We start from the raw sequence: 7,806 nt of genomic DNA, 5'->3' as shown, positions 1-7,806 counted from the left end.
GTGTTCCTGGACATTTCTATTTTCTGTATTTAAGGTTGAGAAGCGCTATGCGATACTTATGGAGTATCGTGGAACTGTAACTTGGACTCTCACCCTCTGATGGACTGTGTGAACTTTTCACAGGCACAAGGAGCAGTGTCATTCATTTACAACAGACTGCTCAAGCATGGCTGTGGTACGCTTCCTATCGCTACAATATGGGAAAAGGAATTGTCTCCTTGCAAACTAAATTGGGATTGGATATGGGACACTATTCCGACAATGTCAAAAAATCTTGCCCATCAGTTAATACACTATAACCTGCTTCATAAGGCTTATGCTACTCCAAATATCTTGCACAAAATGAAGTGCTTGCCTACCCCCTTCGGCTCACTCTGTAATCCAAATACTATGGGTACCTATATGCACATGTTTTATGAATGCCAACATATTGGTAACTTTTGGGATGAGGTATTTCAAGTTGTGACAGAACTATGTGATTAGGTTATCCTTAATTATTAGAATATTGTATCAAGGTCTTCTTCATCATCGTGTGCTCTTCTTCCTCACACCAGAGTCCTGAGGTGACTCCAGTCTCCGTCCCACTGATCTATATAGAATGACTGGATAGCTCATGACGTCATAAACAGTGAAGCCACCGCGCCGCCATATTGGTATTCCCTAGTGAGCTCACGCGTTCTATTGAATCAATAGGAAATTGTACGATTTGACTGAGAAAACATTTCCTAAGGAGACACCGTTTTAAAAGCTAAAGTCTCCCTGTACATTCTTACCACTCAAACACCCTAAGCATTTAAATGGATATTTGTTTCAAGTCGAAATTTTTTCCTGCTTATTAAAAATTGCATTACATTAAGATTTAACTAAATCTACTGTACAACAGTAGGCAAATATAATTATTTCAATCAATTCCTTCAAGCTAAACCAAACTTTTATTTTGACGGGTTGCCGTGAAGACCTTTGAGTTTCTGTGTGTGTTATGATATGACGATAGTTTTTCTCTACTGAAGCGGTAAAAAGCTCCTGAAGTGACTCTCAGATCGGCTCTGGAGAGGAAGTTCATCATGTCCTCATATCGTGAGGCAGCAGAGACGGAAACCTGCGCGAGCATCACGCGTGCTTCTGTGTGTGTGTTTGTGTGGTAAATTAAACCGCGCGTCTGCACCATTCATTCCCACAGAGACAAGCAGAACATGCAGGCTTAATAGCCACGTTCCCTTTCAAGGGAACTCGAGCTGCGTTGAGACACGGTGGGAACGCTCTGCGTGATTGCGTCGTGAAGCACGTGTATAATCAGTCCAATGGAAGAGCGAGACGTCATAGGCGGTGACGTCATAGACCAGGAAGCTATAAAGCACACCAGAAAACAGACCGCGACAGCTTCTGTTGCCTTCAGCAAGCGATCTGTGCATTCTGTCCTTGTCATATTTATTGTTGTCTGTCAAGTTGCAATATATATATATATATTATGGCAAAAGAGAGCAAGCAGCTTTTGTGTTGTTCCCTGCCCACGTTATATCATGGGTGGGGACACACACATCAGCTTTTTGTTACTATTTGGGAGTGGAGCATGCCACAGTCAGTTCTCGAGGGGGCTGACTGTGAGCATTGCGAGAAACTGTCCGTGAGGACGTCTGCTCCCGCCGGGCGTTCTTCGAGGAGGACGGTTCGGTTCGCGCTCCCCGCGCGGGTCCCGCTGTTGCCGATGCACGGCGGCGACTCGCATTTTGGGGTTCGCAAACGGATCTGACAGCGGGGGTTGGGACGGGCTCTGCCCTATCTCAGCTTTCACCTGCCAGATCCAGTGTTGGCGATTTCCAGTTCCGAGGAATTGGTATCGTTAGTGTTTTGTTTAGAAAAAGAGAACAAAACAAATAAAGATATTAAGAAAAGGCAGATGTTTGAGTTTTCAATAAATTAATAAATAAGTCAGCTCATAACTCTGTTGAATAAAGAGGAGCTTTAAAAGGAGGTTTATCTAGTGTTGTTGCTAGTTAAATATTTTCTGGCCAGCTGAACTTTATGAGAGTGAAAATAAGGAGTTTATTAGATGAAATAAATCTAAAAACCGAAAAACTCTGTATCTCAGCCTCCTCGTCGGGGACTGCCGTTTTTCCCTATCTCCACACCACACTGAGGTGTCAAGATCTTGGAATAAGTCGGTTTCTATTTTATGTGTTTAATGCCCTACGTCTAACTATAGTAATGCTATGGGTATTAAGTATCATGGTATGACAGTGCCTCGGGTTAAAGAGACGCTTGCTAGCTTTCTCTCTCCCGAGTCGGCGTCATAATTTTTAACCCCGACGTTACCCACCAGCCATCTAAATAAAAAATTTTTTAGGCAACGCTGGTGGGTAAATTATAAAGACATGGATGAATGTGAGGTTGTCAGCACTGACGCTATTCGAGAATTGCGTCGTGCAAAAACAGATAAACTATACTGGGGAGGGACGGTTTCGAGAAATCGTTTCTCCTCTGCGTCCTCTGGGTGGCGACTCTCTGACGAGGGTCGCACACGGCCAGTTCGGTTGTTTTCCTGCTGGTGGCCACGGACTGATATATATATATATATATATATATATACGTTTTTCTGATTTAAAAGTAAAGAAAAATAAGATAAAGTTATGTCTGTTCTTCTGGATGCTCCGCTTTCAAGAAACTAAGAATAAACCGTTCAGCGGCGTTCCAGTGGTTTCTTCCTCACCAATCTATGTTCCTGAGACTGCTGGGCGGAGCAGTCTCAGTCTACTAAGCTCCTCGCAGCACAGCGAGCATCGCCATTTGGGCTCCTCCACAATCAAAGGGGACTTGGGTGGCGGTAGCAGTCTAGCCAGTTAGAGATATGCAAGATCTGAGGACTATTTTATCTCTAAAAAAGCTTGGACAATAGCTAGCCCTGATGCCGAGGCTATCAGGCTTCTAAAGGGTGGTCCCCTCCGGGGTAGGGATGGTTTTTGAGAAAATCGTTTCTCCTCGGCGCCCTCTGCGGTGCGACTCTCTGAGGAGGGTCGCAGCGCTGCCAGTTCGGTTTTCCTGCCGGTTCGCCGTTCAGGACACCAAGGTGTCAGTGTCCCCAAACGATCCTCCGAGGGGGGTCGTAGAGCAGTCAGTGCGGTTTCCCTGCCGGTTCGCCGTTTCAGGGTGCCGAGGTGCCTGCTTTTTCCAATGATCCTCCGAGGAGGGTCATTGGAACTAAGTTATTTAAAGGGAGGCAAGATCTGAGGACTGTCATCTCGAATAAAGCTTCTGAGGGCTCCTCCGGGGCAGGGACGGTTTTGAGAAATCGTTTCTCCTCGGCGCCCTCTGGGGTGCGACTCTCTGAGGAGGGTCGTAGCGCTGCCAGTTCGGTTGTTCCCTGCCGGTTCGCCGTTCAGGGCACCGAGGTGTCAGCGTCCCCATACGATCCTCCGAGGAGGGTCGTAGAACGGTCAGTTCGGTTGTTCCCTGCCGGTTCGCCGCTTCAGGGCACCGTACTGACTGTTCAACCAAATCCAGAGGCCAGTCTTGAGAGACTGGTTCCCCTAGTAGAATTTCTGGCAGCGTGGAAACTACTGCCACATATTTCTCGGTGGGTCCTGCACACTATAGAAAAGGGTTCAGAATTCGGTTCTTGTCCGCCCAGATTTCTAGGGGTCCTCCCCACTGTGGTGGACCCCGAGCAGGCTTTGGTTATGGAGCAGGAAGTACTGACACTTCTGCAAAAGGAGCTGTAGAAGGGGTTCCTCCTCCCGGCAGACAGTCAGGGTTTTACTGCCATTACTTCATTGTTCCGAAAGAGGATGAGGGGTTGCGTCCTACTCTAGACCTGCGTCAATTAAACAGCATATTATGCTTACGCTAAATATGATTGTGTCACAGATTCAGTCCGAGGACTGGTTTGTCACAATAGAGTTAAAGGACGCTTACTTATCTATCCATCCTCATCACAGGAGGTTCCTGAGGTTTGCTTTCAGGGGCGAAGCATACCAGTATCGGGTTCTTCCATTCGGCCTAGGTTATCACCCCACACCTTTTACAATATGCGTGGATGCAGCTCTGGCTCCTCTGAGATTCCAGGGCATTCGCGTATTAAATTATATCGACGATTGGTTGATTTTTAGCTCAGTCCGAGCTTTTGGCAGTTCAACATCGAGATGTCGTTCTGTCCCACATAAGGAGGTTGGGGTTGCGGCTCAACACCAAAAAGAGTGTACTCCTCCCAGCTTGAGGACCACTTTCTAGGTGTATTATGGGATTCGACAACAATGCAAGCACGTCTGTCTCCTGCACGTATTTCTGCGATTCTCACAGCCGTAAAGAATGTAAAACTAGGTCAGTCACTCACTGCAAACAGTCTCTGAGACTGTTGGGGCTCATGGTAGTTGCGTCTAACGTAGTTACTTTTGGCCTTCTGTACATGAGACCCCTGCAGTGGTGGCTCGGGACCAAGGGGTTTTCTCCGAGGGGAAATCCGTTTTTCGCATGATCAAGGTCACGCGGCTATGCCTTCGTGCCTCGGTCATGTGGAAGAAACCTTGGTTCCTCGCCCAGGGCCCAGTGCTGGGTGCTTCTTGTTGACGCGTCACGCTATCGACGGATGCTTCCCTCACAGGATGGGGGGCGGTCATGAGTGGCCGCTCGGTGAACGGTATTTGGCTGGGGCTCATGGCAGTTGCGTCCAACGTAGTTACTTTTGGCCTTCTGTACATGAGACCCCTGCAGTGGTGGCTCGGGACCAAGGGGTTTTCTCCGAGGGGAAATCCGTTTTCGCATGATCAAGGTCACGCGGCTATGCCTTCGTGCCTCGGTCATGTGGAAGAACCTTGGTTCCTCGCCCAGGCCCAGTGTTGGGGGCTTCTTGTCGACGCATAATGCTATCGACGGATGCTTCCCTCACAAGTCGGGGGAAATCATGAGTGGTTGGTCGGCGAAGGGTCCGGACAACACACTGATGGTCTCGTATATCAGAGCAGATATCCTGTTGAGGCAGGGGCTGTGGCCCGGGGAATGGAGACTTCACCCCGAGGTGGTGGAGCTTCTTAGGGAGAACTTCGGTCAAACTACAAGTCGACCTTTCGCATCGCTTGTACAATGCATTGCCCTTGTGTTTCTCCCTCACGCATCCAGCTCCGCTTGGACTGGATGTAATGTAATAGGTGTGGTTGCCACTACACCTATACGCTTTTCCCGATATCTTTGCTCCTGGGAGCTCTGGAGTTGTGGATACTGTGGGCTCGGCCTCTGAGGGGGCCCAGCTCATAGATTCAGGTTTCTCGACCGAGGTCGTGGAGACCATACTCCAGTCTAGAGCTCCCTCCACGAGAAGACTAATATGCTGTTCTCTGCCTGGTGCAGAGAACGCCTTCTGAATCTCGTTTCTGCCCTTTTTGGTACAGTACTTGATTTCTGTAATGAATGTTTCTTTCTGGGCTATCTCTGAGGAGAGATCCCTAATTTCGTCTTCTCTGTGGTACATGAGGCTGAGGCCTGCACGTACTTGGATTTGCACCTGGTTGGTGGTAGTATTTCTTCACCCCAGATCGGGTTGTATTTCTAGGTCCCTACTAAATGTGCGGTCATTTGTGCTCCAGGCCTTCTGTACTCCACCTTTAATACCCCAGATCAGGAAAATCTTAAATCTGTTATGCCCTGTCCGGGCTTCGGATGCTTAGGTCCACAGAGCTGCTCAGTGGCGTTTATCAGAACAATTATTTGTCTGCTTCGGGTAACCTAAGATAGGTTGCCCTGCATCTAAACAGATAATGAGCAAGTGGGTAGTTGAGGCTATCTCACTTGCTTATGAAGCGGCCGGACAGCGTTCACCTGTGGCTGTTCAGGCCCATTCTACTAGGAGTATGGCTGCCTCTAGGCTTTAATTTCGGGTGTTTCCCTTCAGGATATTTGTAATGCGGCAGGCTGGTCCTCACCTCATACATTTGTCAGATTTTATGACCTACACCTCTCCACTCCCGGGGCTAGGTTGCTTACTTCTAGTGTGCGCAAGGACTTCACACAGAACGGGCATTTGTCTTATGGCGTAGTGGGTATGGGGTTCCCACCGCGTCTCAACGCAGCTCGAGTTCCCTTGAAAGGGAACGTCTCAGGTTACGTATGTAACCCTGGTTCCCTGAGAGGGAACGAGACGCTGCGTTCTCCCGCCATACTTCCTGCATGCCCTGATCGACTTGCTTCAGGCTTTTTCAGAAGCTGTCGCGGTCTGTTTTCTGGTGTGCTTTATAGCTTCCTGGTCTATGACGTCACCGCCTATGACGTCTCGCTCTTCCATTGGACTGATTATACATGCGCTTCACGACGCAATCACGCAGAGCGTTCCCACCGCGTCTCAACGCAGCGTCTCGTTCCCTCTCAGGGAACCAGGGTTACATACGTAACCTGAGACGTTTTTTTGCGGTTTAATATTCACAGACACTAGTATAATACATCGTGGTATAGGCTACATTGGCTAAAGTACTCCTAGTAAAAAACACTGAAGCGATTGAAAGCAGCTATTCGTGGGTACCGAGAATATAAGTTACGGTACCGCAGAAATGCTGGTATCGTCCCATTTTCAAAATTTCAGTACCGACTTGGTAACTTACCAAAGTAGCATTACCGGTTCTTTTGACAACACTAGAAGAATTAAGTTACTCTTGCCTCTGAGAAAACAACACAGGAATAGCGACAATTGTACATTTTTTACTACTTATAGGGCTTGAATTACAACCTGTGGGCAGTTTTTCTACATCCTTTTGTGAACGTCGTTTTACACTTGTATGCTGCACAGCGGGTCATCTTAAAAGTACCATCGATGCTACCAAAATCTGTATAACGGCCGTTGGAGCCCTCTGCTGGTAGGGAATCGTAAGATGGCCGCTCGAACACTTCCGTTGGCTTCAGTGCCTGATGGCAGTTTAGAACGTCATGAGCTATCCAGTCATTCTATATAGATCAGTGCTCCGTCCTCATCCCGAGTGCTGAGGTGACTCCAGTCTCCGTCCTCGTCCAGAGCCAAGAAATGACTCCAGTCTCCACCCTCGTCCAGAGTCCAGTGGGGGCTCCAGTCTCCATCCTCGTCCAGAGTCCATTACAGCGACGCCTGGAGCTCGCAAAGAAAATTTTGGGGAGGTTATATGTCCGTACTGCCGGCTCCGCCCTGGTCTCCTGAGCTGCCGGCTTCGCCCTGGTCCCCCTAGGGGATGCTTGGTGTAGCTTCTTCTCATTGTTCATAGCTCCTTGGTCATAGCTTGTTGGCAGTCTTTTGGAGGTTTTCTGTCCTGTAACATAAATTTTTTGGTTGATTTAGTATTGATTGGGATAGGATGCAATATAGTGTGAGTTGGAGGGAAATAAGGAGATACCTTTCAGAAGAAAAGAAATCCAAAGTTTTGGAAGGCCTGCTTTAAGACAGAAATATAGTGAAATATGTAAATATCAACTGCAACAACAACATGAATTCCAATTACTTGAGCTGGTAATTATTTACTTAATTACTACAGCCCAGTCCACATTTGTGTATAGTGAAGTCTGAAACAAATTAATCATTATATTAGTAAAGTATTATGCTGCAAAATAAATCAACCTGAAGGGAATGCGAGATTGCTGAGAAAGTGTGCTTTCTCAATGCTCCCATCTCCCAAGGTGACCTGTTCGGTGACACTGTTGACAATTCTCAACAGTTAAGAAAACAAATTGAGGCAATAAAACACATCTTGCCTCTGCGTGGCTCAATTTCTATCTCTAGACCCCCAAGGCACCAATTTCTGCCTGCTCATCACCGAGGGCAGCCCCCCTGTGAAGGCTTCACAGCGCCACCACCACCTGGAC

This window comes from Siphateles boraxobius, unplaced genomic scaffold (genome assembly GCF_051911475.1).
Source record: "Siphateles boraxobius isolate OS27281-9 unplaced genomic scaffold, OSU_SipBor_1 89, whole genome shotgun sequence".
Taxonomy (NCBI): domain Eukaryota; kingdom Metazoa; phylum Chordata; class Actinopteri; order Cypriniformes; family Leuciscidae; genus Siphateles; species Siphateles boraxobius.
This window is presented reverse-complemented; position numbering follows the sequence as displayed.